At 41.7% G+C, this 15721-nt stretch overlaps 1 long non-coding RNA gene across 1 annotated transcript; it reads right to left on the reverse strand.

Annotated features, from left to right (window-relative positions):
* Positions 1–418: 418 nt before the first annotated feature.
* LOC141743675 (uncharacterized) lies at positions 419–6092 on the reverse strand. Its single transcript, XR_012587149.1, has 4 exons — positions 5848–6092; positions 3725–4081; positions 2509–2650; positions 419–2262 (listed from the first exon to the last, which is right to left on the reverse strand). It is a non-coding gene; the product is annotated as an uncharacterized LOC141743675 (long non-coding RNA).
* Positions 6093–15721: the final 9629 nt, after the last annotated feature.

The raw sequence follows: 15721 nt of genomic DNA on the forward strand, positions 1-15721 counted from the left end.
TAAGTGGGTTTTTCATTAAAGCCTTGTGAATAGGCATGATAAGAGAGCAAAACAAGACCCAGAAAATTCCTTGACTGTATTGAGAAAGTGCATAACATAAAGCAAAAAAAAAAAAGTTCTGCACACTGACCCTGAAAACACAAGTTAATTCTTAATGCGCCTGTTTGACGAGTGCTGTCTGAGGGTTCTGGCAGCCCTGCAGAGCGCTGGCAAATGAAAAGGGGGGTGAGGCTGGAGAGAAAGCTCATTAATTACCATTTTTAGTAGCTCAGATGCAAAGGACAGCATAGACTTGCAAACAGCATTGCTACGGCGTCTCCAGTGCAAAACGAGACGCGAGAAGAGAAATGGCAAATGTAGAAGATTCCTTGTGTACCAACCTTGTTAAGGAAATAAATAGAGGACAGTACATAGAGGTGACTTTATTTTTCACAGAATTTATTATGTACTGGGATAAAGGGAAACAAGAGTTAAATCCAAATTAATTTTTGTGGTCGTAAGAACTCCCTCATTGTTTCTAATAACAAAACTGAAATATTTCCAGAGATGAGTAACTGTCACGGAATGTGATGCTGGTCCTTTCAAGGCATGAAAATATTTCACCGATACACACTAAACCCTTGTTGAATGTAGTATATCCTCTAATGCAAACATTAAACCAAAGACCTAACACCTTTCTTTTATACAATATCAACTCATCAGAAAAGCTATTAGAATAACGACTGTTGAGCTTCTGCTCTCAACATGTAGAAGATAAATTTTCACATTATTAAAACAAAGACCTATCAGTGTAATCGCTTCAGAGCCTCTATGTTGGGACCATAAATTTGCGACTGCAGTACTGCTCCCGCAGGTTATCTATGGTGTTATACAGAAACAGAACATCACAGAGACACTGGTAGGGCACATGCACTATGAATTGCCAGATATATATAACTAATAACACGCTATGCGCATGTACTATCACCGTCTATACAGTGGATACGCTCTTACAGAGATAAATATTAGGAATAAAAATGGTCTCATACCTACTTGAAGGCCAGCACTCTTTCTCCTAAAGACCTATTATGTAGTGTCAGACTAGAAGGTAATGAGAAATGAGATAACGATGGCGAGATGAAAATAAAAAATAGTGAAAGACAGTACTAAAAGCCATTTTGGTGTTTTATCGGAACAATCGCTGAAAGTGCGAATATTTTTTAAAAGGTTGTGCAGTATGAAACAAAAAAATCCACAAAATGTCAAATGTGTGAACAGAAAATAACTTAATATAATTTGGAAATTCTTCATAACAGTTATGCCTTGTGGGCCTTCTTTCTAGAAAGTGAAACCACTCACGCAGATTTTGCAATTATGGCATTAAAATGCATTCAAAGATGACCTCCAGCATTTTAAACACTGTTACGTATGCATAGGTCAATACATTCATAATTAGAGAAGTGTAAAATTGCTCAAATGAAGAGTGCCTGATTAGCGATTGTAGTCGTCTACACAAAAATCCAATAAAAAAGTGGCATATGAACAAGAGAGGAGTGAACTAATTTCGTGGCTTCATTATGAAGGATACAGCTTCGGCTTCGCTGAAAAGTGTCATCTGAGAAGGTGCTCCGTACCAGAAAACGGAGATATTGAGATACTGCACTCATTAAACATGTTTTACATCAGGACGAAGATATTCTGCAGTCCGTATGTGATGTCACAAAGAAAATTTACCAACACTCACTACACCTGCAGGAAGGGTATCGCTAACTCGAGGAAGGCAGGCGTCTGAATCAGACTTGGCTGGAGTTTTCCAACAGTCGAAGTCCAAAATGGCAAGCATTGAAATCCACTCAAAATCTATCCTATAACGCAGCTTAATTAAACTGCATTCTAAAGAAGTTTTTGATCTTAAAGTTTCTTACATATGTCCCAGTTCTGAAAAAAATTTTTTCACTACTCGACATTTATGTTCAGCCTGCTTAAAAGCCACAAAACACTTGCTCTTCCAGTAAATCCCCCAAAGATCTCCGTTCAATGTTCTTAAATTTTGCCTTGAATGTTTCAAAGGACGGGACTCACAACAAAAAGGATTGGTAGCAATCACTTGTTTTCGGAACGGCTGTGATGCCATTGCTAAAGCCCCTTGCTCAGAGCCTATGCGCTAAAGGAACGTTCAAAAAATCGGAGGAAACACAGTTCTCCGTCGTGCATCTCTCACCTCCCAGGAAAGCGCCTCCAAAACAGGTGGTGGCTGGACACATCGGTGGGGGAAAGATGATTCTAACAATAGATATGGGAAATACAATCAGACCGGATGAAATTAGAGTACCTAACTTGCATTATGGACTACCTCATCCAACCTTCTTTGTAACAAACATTAGAATTCTGATAGAGACCAATGTTTACGTGCATGGTTTGTTAAAATACCTTGCTTTAGAACAGCATCCCTCTGAAAACTTCAATTCTAGTGTTTCAGGTGGTTGGTTTGTTTGTTTTTAAAGAAACAGCTTGCTCTAGAGAACCTACCTTTTAGCTGCTTTGATTCCTTTGCTACGTCTCTCTTCAGGATACAGCACCGGGGATCGGCCGTCTTCATCCTCGGAGACCCAGAGCAAGCGCTGGGAACCAGCTTTCATCATACACCTGAAGTCAGACGAAATATAGGAAACTGCAAAGGGAGAAGCAAAGAGATGCTGGTAGAAAAAGATCGTATCCTGACAATACATTGTTTGGGTCTAGAAAAAAATAATCATTTTACAGAAAATTCAGACAGTTCTCTCATAACCTATATCAGGCTGCGTAAGAAAGGGCAAACTGTTATTCCTTTACAAATGATATATTATATGCAATAATATTTATTCTGTTATTTATATATTTATTATACTGACTATTATTATTTTACTATACTTATTATGTGTTTGGGGTTTGGTTTTTTTGAAATGGAAGGCATTTCCTAAAGCCTGCGTTATCTTTTTTTTTTTGATCCTCAGGTTCTTACACATATAAATAGAAACGATCAGCTTTCAAGTAACAAATGCCCTTGTAAATGTGAGAAGACACATGTAAGGAGCAGGAGCAAAAATAAGCTTTAAAAAATATCTTTACCTTTTCCACTTTTCATAAGCCAATGAATTAAAGGAGTAAAAAAAAATAAATTTGTAGGAGGATAGTAAAGAGCCTCACGATTTAAGTATGGAAGATTTCAGTTACTTCCAAGGAGAAACTTTTTGATTTTTTCTAAATAAAAAACAAACCCCATTTTTTTAAAAAATTACCCTTTGCATATATTGTCCTATGGAACTATGAAATCCTTTCCCAAAAATATTTTAAAATAACTTTAATTTTGAAGGTCAAGATGCTTATGAAAATATCTTGTGTACAAAAAATACTGTGTTTCATAATAAAATAATATTACTATAGCGACAACTCAAGTTGTTATGGTAACTGGGTCTGTAAAAAGGGCAAATGAGCTTATAAAATGTTTAGGTATTTGTCTCCGCAGAATTTTTAGATAAAGTTTTTCTATTAAAAATACTTTAGAAATATTCAGAGGATAAAGTGCGGAAAAAAAGAACTACAAAGAATTAGATGGAGTCATCATTATTGTTCTGAAGTACAAACAGCTGTTACTGTTACACTCTTTAGATGTTAATGGCTACGTGACGTTTGCATACGCTGACAGAAAAGGGAGAAGCAGCCCCGTGAGGCATCCTAGCAGCCTCTTCCCAAGGTTAGAACTTGCCCCATTCAGGCGGTTGGAACAGCGGGGATTATCAGCGTTAGTTAGGGCTCGTCAGAATTAGCAGCTGGGTTGAGCTGTGTTGTGCTGAAGGCCGAAGGCTGCAGTTGTGTGTGGACGGGAGAGGACCCAGATGTCCAGGACAAAGGCACTCAACGTCTGCCCAAGGTAGCCACGGTTCGGCGGAGCGGCGGCCGCGGAGAGCCCGGGCTGGGACCACAGCTGTGGGGCTGCTGGTCTCGGGTGGTCGCGGGCACTGGTGGGCTCTGGTGACATGGAAGAGCAGGCTCCGGACCAGACAGGGATGTGCCTGCCCAGGTAGCCTTGTCCTTCGTCATTGTCTCGGCAGAGAGAGCGCGGCTAGAAGAGAAGACATCACCGCTTTTGAGTCATGGAGCACTTCCTGGTGCTCGCCAGATCCCTTGTGTTGCTGGCCAACGTGAAACGGGCCTTCCCAGTGCCAAACAAACGGTGCTGTGCCGGGAACAGCAGCTCCCGGCCTTACACCACTGGCTCTCAGCAACGGGCCCATTCAGCTTTCAAGCTTCCCAGGAAATAACGCCCACGCTGAGAGCCAATCTGCCAAATACCAGGTGAAAATAAAACATACTTATGAAACTGCAGCAATCAAACCTCCTGGGAGTGTCCAAAAAAAGCACAAGAAAATGAAAGAGAAACAGTAGAAACACGTAGAATAATATACCTCCGTTTTACATACTGGAGATATTCAACTGATGATCACTGATTTTGACCTGAGATCACACCTGATTCTGATTGATATTATGATGAAGCCCATCTGGGAAACTTTCAGCCTGGGGGGAGTTAATCAAAAGAGGGAAGTGAAATAGAATATTTTGCTAAACATAAGTATTACGCTTTTCTTTCTGTTATTTTTTTATGCTGTTGATGTTTAAAAAAAAGAAGTTTGCTAATTTAATTTCTAATTCAAACACCCTGGAGAAACAAAGAATCACTTTAATTGTTGGACTATGGGTGAGATCCAGGATACATTCATATAAGTAATTTACATAGGAAAAAGTAACTACTTCAGAAAACAGAGTATGTGATCATAAAGAGCGCAAAACCTGGGCCTGAAGTGTATTTGCAAAGCCGGAGAAACCTATAAACATATATTCTGGCTCCTTATCCAACTTTAAAGCAATTATGGAATGAATGCATTCCTTATGAAATCCCAGGACTTCAATGAAGAAGCGTCTCCCTTTGGAAGTAAATAGAGAATACCATAAGATGACAGAGCTTGTTGGCTACTTCTCTGTAATCAGTATGCTTTTCAAGTATCACCTAGCAAAGCCTATAAAATATGCCTGAAATACACTAGGCACCCCCACTGGCAGGTCATCACGAAACAGAAATCGCTCTTTTAGTTTGGGGAAAGCGTCAGAATAAGCGTCTGGACACACAAAGGGGGTTCAGTAAGCACAGAGATTCCAGCGTCGCTGCGTCTACAAGAGGTGCCGCCAGTGGGAAGCCATCTGAATCCCGTCACTCCCAACACTTGAGTCATTTAGGACTAAAGAAAAATAGATAGATAGCACGCTGCAAGGGTTTTTGCACAAAATGAGTTACAAGTTTCATATGAACAAATGACAACTATAAAAATTAAACCTACCGCAGTGTGTCTTTTCCATCTCTCCTATTCACGATTCTACACAGCTGCTATCTGAAGCGTTTAAACAGTAAACTTTATGTAACCACTAAAAAGGAAAATAATTATTCTGTGTATAAAACTCATTTTAGGGAAGAGTGGAAAGTGTCATATAATCACAGCGACTGTGGGTATCACTGTATGTGTTATAAAACCTGGAGAAATACTTCATAATTAAGACTATAACTGGTGAATTTTACTTTTATGCTTGTGAAGTGTTTGTAGGTAGGAACATCTGCCAGAACCGAAGCTTATCACTCTATTTCTAGACTTCTGTAAACTAGAACAGTCCCAGGAAACGTGTATATGTTATTATGAAATTAGTTTTTTGAAAAACTGAGTAGAATATTTGGAGAGCAGTAGGAACATCACTAATGCCTGGAAAAATGCGTGCGTTCTGCATTTATTGATATAAATTTTCCCTGCTGGAATACCAGAATATCCCTGCAGATGAACTTACCGTGTACCCGGAATTTACTGGAACATTGTCAGAGATGAGACGATTCTCAGCTGGCTGCGAAGGGCCCGGTCAATGCCCCTCCACCACCAGTCTCTTTGCCAGGGTGGCCGTATCCGTCACTGCGTAACCGGGGTGAAGCTGCCCCAGTGCAGATGATGCTTTTAAGGCCATTTATCACAGTCGACCTCGTGAGTAAGGCAAAGTCCCTGTCTACGCGTGCATCAAAAGCTTCCTATGTCAAGAGAAAGAGAAGTTGGCTCAAAGTAAGATTATATTTAATTTTTTTCAGCCAATGAAGTCATCTATGAAGTAGTCCACTACGCACTGCAGCTAAATATTCAGATTATTTAGAACCTCCATTATTCCCTTCCTGGTCTATTTTTATGTATACACAGAGTACTTCGGCTCAAAAATGCAAATATATGCAGTGCTATTTTACTGTTCTGAAACCTCTGTTTATATATTCCAAGCTAGCTGGAACTTTTTCAAGAGCCTTCATTATCTTAGACATTTTGAGAATATTTTGAAAGCTTGAATAAATTGCCTAAGCACCGAATGCCGAGGGCAGCTAGGCAGTGTCTGAAGACAGTGAATTGAGTGACTCTTAAATTAGACATTTGCACGGTTATTTTTAATTAATCACCATATAAAATGTAATTAGCATGCACCACTTATCATTTGAACAGCAGTTGGCAATTTTTTTTTGTTTTGTAAATTCTTCTCAGAGCCCAGAGTTCAGGAGGAGAGGGGGAATCCCAGAGGCTAATGTCAGGAGCAATCAGGGGTGATGGAGCTGGCTGCTGCTCGGGAAATAACGCGTCGTTTATTCCACTCTCCATGGGGCAGGAGTTTTTAACTGAGAAGCACACTACTGTCCGTGCTCGTCGTTGTGCAGCAGTAACGCGCTCAGTAAGGAAGTAACGGCACAATTGTACAACCCTCCTCCTCGCGAACCGTGGTTACTCCGCGGTGACAACTCCGAAGACACCGCGCTGTTGCAGGACCCCCACGGGCTCAATGGAGACATGCCTGTGCGGGTGCGGGTGGCAATTCCTCATGCTGCTGCGACGTGGAGTGGAGAACACACGGGAAGAGCTGTGAGGCAGGCGGCACCCCAGGGGAACGCCGGGAAGCCAATTCCTTCCCGGCTGGCATTCAGCGGAGCAGAGCCGCCCCAGCAGAGAGGGGCGCCGGTGGCAAAAGCTGCTGCACACCCCCAGCACCTGCAACCGCAGCAGTTCTCACCACCACAGTGCCCGGAGCTGGTAAGGACGTCCAGAATCACATAGATACACTTTCCAAGAGCACCGTACTGTGCTTGCCTGGAGAAGCCCATCCCTACGGATACAGGGGATGGGAAGTTGTGGCTGGAGGGGTTTGAGGCCAGGTTGGACGGGGCTTGGAGCAACCTGGGCTGGTGGGAGGTGTCCCTGCCCAGGGCAGGGGGTGCCACTGGGGGGGCTTTAAGGTCCCTTCCCACCCAAACCAGTCTGTGATTCTATGATATAAGAAACTGGCTTTTTTTTTTTTTTTCTGTGATTCTTGCTGCTTCAAAGTGTTCACAGGTGGCCTTCAGAATAAAGCTATGCACAAAGTCATGCTAGTGGCCTCTTAATTCTTCTAAACACTGCATGGGAAAAAGTTATCAACTCCTTTTACGTAGTTACTCAGTTGTTAGAAAGACCATTTACCATTTTCACAAAGAGAACAAAAAGAGAACATGTACAACCATGAAAGAAAAAGAAAAAAACCAACGACTTACCTACAAAGGGAAGCAGCTGGTGCCAAGGCTATTTATACATTTTCACAAAACATTAACTGGTTAAGATATGTAAAATACCTAAGACGAGATATCTCAAGGTAATCATCTGCCATTGGCATCACAGAAGTGCAACTGCTGGGTTGTTTAGTGTCCCCCCCCTTTTCCCTTTTCTTTTTAAAGGAGAACTGCCAACAAACCTCTCCACACCAAAGCAGACAAAATCAAAACCCTGAGGCCCTGGTAGGCGTCTCACCGATGCTCTGGAGAGGGAATGGGTTTACAACGCACCCCACACTCAGCGGTTCCTGTCAGTCGTGGCTTCCGCCCAGGAGATCAGTCACTCACAAGCAAGGCACCAGCAGTGTTTTGAAGCAGCACGTTACTCTCTTTTTTGAATTAGCCTTAGCTCTTTTAAAACGTTTATTACTCTCACATCCATCCAAATAAAAATGAAACCTCTCCATAACAGTATTCACCTAAATCAAACAGGATAAAGCGGCAGTCTATCCGGGAGAGCCTCTCGCTCCTGGCCGCCCGTTGGAGGACGTTCCTCAGGAGACAGAGCAGGGGAGAACCCCCTCTGCTCCACCGCCGCCCGCCGCAGGACACTGCTCCTGACCCTGCGCCTTCCAGCGGCCCCTCGCTCCAAACTAATCCCTTCCTCTTCCCTTTTGCTGCCCGGTGGGGCACAATTTCCAATCTTTTTTCTAGCAAACGCTCCTCAGCTTTTCCCAGGCTGGGCACTAGAGAGTACAGCATAGATATTATTCTAATGAAAATGTCATTTTTTTACTACCACAGTAGCTAGTAATACAACTTGTTTCCCTATTGAGATCTTTTTAACATACTATTTGTTTTAAACTGCCTATATGCTTGTAAACAGCTTAGATTGCTGTAAATTGATCCACCTGACATCCTTCTTTCTGGGGTGGATAGTCAGGATAAAGAGAAGGCCGGGTTCATTATAAAGAAGATGTGTTAATTACCTAATTAACACATCACACTCCTCTGCAGCAGGCAGAAAGGAGGAGGAAGACGACTGGGGAATTGAGTGAAGTTATAGTAGAAATTGGTTTATGAAGCCCAGAGAGCAGGGACTAGCTTTGATGAGACGCCACGGCTGTGTGCAATGCCCTCCGTCAAATCCTAAATCTCCTGTAAACTGCACGAATTAGCTCAGACGTTCGTCTTCCTCTTGCGAATGCCAGGAGTACAAGCCGTACTCACTTAGTCGGGAGTTTGCCCAAGTTTTGACAAACCTGGGTGAGTCTGGTCCCTCTTGACCCGTAGAGCAGAAGACCTCGCTGGGTCTACACAGACCAAAGAGCTACTGGAAACCCTCCCTGCCTCTTACTGCCTTTGCTACAGCTGAGTAAGGACACGCGTCTCACGTCTCAGGAGTTTTGTCTCCGAGTACAAAATCAGTTTGGACTCAACCCGAGTGTCAGCGACGCGCCTTTCACCCGACCATCAGTTGACCCTCAGCTGCCAAACACTCCCGGAGCTTCTGCGGTTTCAGGCTCACGCTCCCTAAAGCAACCCAGGCCAGGACAGATCTAACCAGCACAAAACATGAGGCGTGCATGGAAGTAAAGCTTTTAGGGTGCTTGTTGGAACAGGCACAGCAGTTTTAATTTCACGTCTGTCTCTTCCAGGCAAAGAAGCCGGCAACAATTTGCAGAACTCTGCTGTGTAATTCCGAGTATTTGTAATCTATCGACTGACTGCATTTATTGATGCCATTAATTTATTAATGCCTCTGAAATGCAGGGTGCTGTCTGTCACTCACGCTCACTGCTGCCAGGGCTGCACAACCACTTTCGGGTGGTGTTACGAGGGTCTCAGCTGTCTTACACGGCATCTTAGCCTTCTGCTCAGAAACACTGACCTTTTCTGAAATAGGGAGGGAAACAAAAGCTGCGTATTAAAATCCCCTCTCCAAAATGATACTGTGCATGGTTTGCCTTTTTGGTAATTCATCCACCCTTTCCTTGCCAGTCTTCCATGGGAGCGACTTGAGATTCAACACACTGCTTTTTCCCCTATTTTAGGAGTGAGATGGATTATCAATTTCAAAGTGACAAGTTTGCATCATACCCCCTCCCCCGCCCCCCGCAAGAAAAAAATCCATCCTAGATAGGCATTGTGTCATTTTGAGAAAGCAATAATGATTTCAAGGATTTTTTTTCTTCTCCAGGCTTACTTTGAGTCTTTATATGTCTGTGATTTCTCAGTTCCTCTCTAACATCAGCATCTATTACAGGCATTGAAATTCCCAGTTACTCCTAAAAATTTCTGTAAGCATTGAAACACGTTTCCCTGTTGTTATCCTGTAAATTAGTAATGTTAAATTCAACTCAGCCTGATTCTACAACTTTGGCTAATCATTGCTTTATTACCTTCAATCCTTTTTCACTGTTAGGTTGCGATGGCCGAACTAAAGGCTTATGTTTGTCTGCAAGCCGTGTAAGCCCGTGCCCGCTAACCCACATCCTGAGTTTCTGCCCCGTTCTGAGCTTTACTGCTGAAACCAGCACTAGGGCAGAAGGTGGGACGTCTCAGCACAAGCCTGACCCTCTCAGGATGATGCCTTACCTCTAAAAAAAATTGCTGAAATCTAAAAAATATTTCATTTCTATTTGCAGTGCCACACTTCCAGACTTTTCATAGCATATGTTTATAGTTGGGCTCTTTTGTTTGACTTCTTAAATAAAAATGTGAAGTACCTCTAGTGTACCAAAACCCACTATTGGTTTCTCTGAGTTAAGCAGCATGCTCCTCACCTGTGCAAATGTTTTGAAGGTATGCTGTAGTTTATGGTTTTTCTTCCCTATTTCTTCAATTTTAGCTCCAGTGGATTTTTTTTCCCAAGTCTCTTCTTTCACTGAAGTTATTTTCTTTACTGTCTTCATACTGCTATTTCTGCGTCAGGCTCAGGAATCACTGTTTATCTTCTTTATTTCAGCAAAGTAGTTCCGATGCCTCTGCAAAACTTCGATTTACACAGAGCCCTTTTTCAGATATCAAACCTCTGAAGATAAAGCTATCAGAGATTCAATTTTCTATTTCACAACTCTGGGCAGGGTCATTGTTCTAGACCTAGAGACAACTGAAATGAAGTTATTCCTCTTACTACATTGATGGGGTGTAAATTTGTAGTTGTGATTTTAAAAAGTATATAAGTGCACCCTAACTCCCCTCCACAAACATACTGAATGGGAAACTCATGAGCTGGATTAATTATCCTTCCATTTAGGACTGGATGAGTGTTACCTTCATTTAGTTGTTTAAAATTCACATCTAATTTTCCAGCTTTACGTCTAGTTTATTTCTGCTTTTCGTGATCATACTTTTTCCAGGATAAAAACGATGGCTCATCTTTGAGACTGTTTAGCTCCAGCAAAAATTAAATCCGCAGATTATTGACAGCCCCATCGCTGTCTGAATGCCTACTTAGTGCGAAGAAACAGCAAGCTACTACTTACTGCTTTGTTTTACAGTTCTTAGACTTGGCTGTCTAACTACATGATATTGTTTGTTAGCCTAATTTTAAGTTTTCCAAGTCTTCATTATTGATGATACAGACAACATACGGATTTGGAATTAAAGCCGCCAAACTCTATCAGTTGAGTAACACACAGTTAATTACACTAGATAAAGAACAATTGCTTTATGTAAATTATGCCCCAAAAATCCCAGCATTATCGTTGCATCATGATCTATTAATATTGCAAATATTAATTAAGCTACATGCATGGTAAGTATTCATACAGCAAGAGACCGCGTATCATTTGTTAATCCAAATGATTATGAACACCAAATATTTCAGTAGAAACCCACAAAAAAACAAGAGAAGAAAGCTGAAAGGAGGTGAGGAGAAGCAGAAGGGAAAAACTGCAGAGGACAGAGAAGAGGTCATACGAGAGCAGAAATAAGTGGAAGCAATCAGGGCATGGCATCTTGTGAAAGATCCCAGGTGAAACAAAATTGGTCTGAGTTGTCATATCTAGCTGACGTTCTTTTCTCTGTAATAAGTACTGTACCAATTTTTTTGCTACATTCGCTGATTAGTAGAGGCTCAAAATTCTTCCAAAGAATAGGTGAGTTATAAAAATGAGATACAGTCTTAATTGTAGGCTTTATGAAGTAGATGGGAATAGCTGAATCCACATCCAACCTCAGGAGACACATACTAACTAGAGAAAATATGAGAAATAATATCGGCAATGGAGAACGGTTTGCAAGAACAGAAAGCAGGTGGAAGCAGCTGGGGAAAGCTGGTACCTGTGCTGTGCGGTGCTTTTAAGAATTGCCTTTCAAATTGGATTTTCAGTTTCTTTTAGAATAGTCTTTAAAATGTTGTTTATAACTGGCAGGAAGACAGACAACGTTTAAAATACCATTTTCTTACTTACTAAAGTAAGTACTTGTACTAAAGCAGCATTGACATCATGGGATGCGACGTTAATAAATTCTAGACTTCACAACAGTTAGATGATATTTTCCGTATTTACACAGAGGCTCAGATTCTTTTGGAAGATTCTTTTGTAACATTTTTTGCAGGCACTGATTCCCCTCTGAAAACAAAGGATTTCACATTTCTTAAAATAAGGTCATTTGTGTGACTATGTTCCAATTCAGGTGTTCAAGCACAAAAGCTTGAACCATATAATCCCGCTGTAAATATAGGTATGTATTTATTTGTATTTTTACATAAGGTAAACAAAGAACGGAAGAAAGAAAATAGTACCATTCTCATTTTGCAGGGAAAATCACTGAAGCACAGTCTAGGTTCAGGCCCTCCAAATATTTACTCTGTATCAGTCAGAGGTTTTCCCACTAAACGAAACCCAAAGTATTTCCTGGTAAGTGAGAGTTTTGCCACCTTGCTATGGGAACTGTCCCGGTGCATTAATTAAAAAGAACTGTTCTTCTCCACATGTCCTTTTTGTGTTTTGATTTGTTTTTCTAAATAAGCAGGGACCTAGCACTGTGAACTAGATAGAACATAGACTGACCAAAAAACCAGGCAATGACAAAGGGATTGTTCAAAGCACGTCATGCTTCAGCAGCACAGGCATTTCAGAACGTCTTCTACAAGTGAACTGGCCACCTCACTGCTTTCAGAAGCTGTTACCTTCACGGGCAGCCATCAGAAGCCCAAGGAAAAGGTTCGGAGGTGCGGGTATCATAGAATCACAGAATCATTATTGCTGGAAGAGACCTTTAAGATCATCAAGAGATGCCACGGCTGGTTATTGAAACTTTGATGGCGCTGTGTATTGGTTGCTAGAATTATAAGCTGTGGTTTCTGTGAACTGGTATTGCCCGTAGTTAAACGAGGTTTGGAGTGACGCTATGGGCACAATCCTACTTCCACTTAGTTCAGAGGAGGTTCTGGTGCAACGTTCATCTGTGCAGCGGTGGTGGCACACACCCTGGGAATGAATGCCATGTCCTGGGTTTGAGAGGTTTGTTTCGCTTGTCCCCGCTCGTTTGTGAGGTACGTTTTCTGCAATAAACTGGCATGGGTTGGATGACCATAAAATAGTGAAAAATAAGCTCTTGTTGATGCTTCTGTGAAAAAGCATACTGTTTGGTAGGCATTTGAAATTTGGCTTAATAAAAGTCTTTAATGTGAAGTGTAATGTGAACTTCAACCTCATGAAGTTCAACAAGACCAAGTGCAAGGTCCTCGATCTGGGACAGGGCAATCCCAAGCACCGCTATAGGCTGGGCAGTGACTGGCTTGAGAGCAGCCCTGAAGAAAAGGACTTGGGGGTGCTGGGGGACGAGAGGCTCCACATGAGCCATCAGTGTGCACTAGCAGCCCAGAAAGCCAATCGTACCCTGGGCCACATCGGGAGAAGCGTGGCCAGCAGGGCGAGGGAGGTGATTCTCCCCCTCTACTCCACTCTCGTGAGACCCCACCTGGAGCACTGCGTCCAGTTCTGGAGCCCCTACTACAAGAGAGATATGGACGTGCTGGAACGTGTCCAGAGAAGGGCCACGAGGATGATCCGAGGGCTGGAGCACCTCTCCTATGAGGACCGACTGAGAGAGTTGGGGTTGTTCAGTCTGGAGAAAAGAAGGCTCCGAGGAGACCTTAGAGTGGCCTACCAGTATCTGAAGGGGGCTACAAGAAAGCTGGGGAGGGACTTTTTAGGCTGTCGGGTAATGGTAGGACTAGAGGGGATGGATCAAAACTAGAGATGGGTCGATTCAGACTGGACGTTAGGAAGAAGTTCTTCACCATGAGGGTGGTGAGACACTGGCATAGGTTGCCCAGAGAGGGGGTGGAAGCCCCATCCCTGGAAGTTTTTAAGGCCAGGCTTCACGGGGCTCTGAGCAACCTGATCTAGTGGGAGATGTCCCTGCCCATGGCAGAGGGGTTGGAACTGGATGATCTTTAAGGTCCCTTCCAACCCTGACAATTCTATGATTCTAATTGCCAACCTAACAGTAGCAAATCCCCAAGTTAACTACTGGTATAATCTGCATCGATTTCTGAACCGGTAGATTTATAGACACGTTCCATTACCATCCAGCAGAAAGGTGTAATAGCACACTAATCATCAACTGTCTTCTCACTTCTACCTAAGGATATAATTTTGTCATAATAAAACTGCAGGGGAATTAGAGAAACGGTAATAAATCCAATGCCTTGTATCTTGTATATTAGGAAAGTGGTACATAAACTCAGATTAAGCACAAACTTTCTAACGTACAAGCACTTACTTTTCACTTAAATATGTATGTTCTTCTAAGGTAGTTTTCATAGTTTTCCCCACTGTATTACTTATTTGTAACTAAAAAAAGAGAAAAAAAAAAGAAAAAAGAGAAAAGAAATAGTCAATATCTACATTTGAAGGGTGATAAAGACAGAGCAAATAAAACTTTCAAATCTTTCAAACCCACCAGGGAGATGGTAGCTCAAGTCCATCATTCACAGCAACGTGAATTCTGTACATAAAACCACATAAAACCATCTGGAAAGAAAAAATTACAAATCAATGTATAAGTGATAATTATTCTCTTCATGAGATACTGTTTGTATACAATATTGCACTAATCTCGTTTTATCTAATACAAAAGCAAATATTTGTGATGAACCCTGTCAGTTTTTTAGTATAATAAATGGCTACTTTTGATCTGGGTGCCGAAAGCCTTTCAGGGCCTCTGTTAGTGCCGCCGTTGGCCATCACACAGACCCCAGTTTAGTTTGGGATATAGTAATTTAGGAACTCTGATTTTTTAGAGTTTCCGTTTTTGTTTTGACTGCTCAAAGAGTTCCAATTCTGAGATTTCAAAAACCAAATATAAATAAATCAAGCCATTCCTTCCTCCCTTTAGAGAGCGTATAAAACATGTTTATCTCTTGGGAAGAGTACGAAAGGATATATGAAGCTAGGAAAAAACCTCGGTGATTAGTTATTTCCCACAGGATTCCAACAGTCTCTTGCAAAACTGGGAAGAGCTGTTCCCCCAGGACTCTTTGCTATCCCAGTCAGTCATGTTTAATTCTCCAAATCTGTGCTAATTTTAATTCCTTCAATGAATACTGAAATGTATGTTTTCAGGGAATGAGAAAAGCTATTTGGAAATATTAATGGCTAGGCAGTGAGTTAAGAAAGAAATCGTTAAAATATTCAGCTTTTCAATATTAAAAGAGATGGATTTTTTAAAAATGTGTGCAAAATAGTTGTGATAATGTAAATATATTTGTATTTGGTATTATTACGCTAACATATCAGAAGTAATTTTCACTCTAATAACAGAAATTGTAATAACAGTGGAGGTCTTTTAGTCTCGCCTCTGTTCTGGAATTATCTATTTTCTAACAGTAAACTAAATGTCTGCATTAGAAAACTATCATAGCTGAATTTAGAGTTTGTAACAGGTTTTCGTGCTTTATGATTGTTGTCTTCTCCTCGAGGTATGCACTGCATCTGTGTGCTGTTGAGCACAACACGAAGCACTGGATTAACACACGAGACTTTTCAAAGACATCTCTAAGCTCTACCTTCACAACCGAAGTCTTCCCAACAGGGTTCCTGATCCCACCATAAGGGACCAGCCTTCCCAAGAAGACACGTGAAGAATCTTGACCTT

The sequence above is a fragment of the Larus michahellis genome, chromosome 5 (assembly GCF_964199755.1).
Source record: "Larus michahellis chromosome 5, bLarMic1.1, whole genome shotgun sequence".
Classification (NCBI taxonomy): Eukaryota; Metazoa; Chordata; class Aves; order Charadriiformes; family Laridae; genus Larus; species Larus michahellis.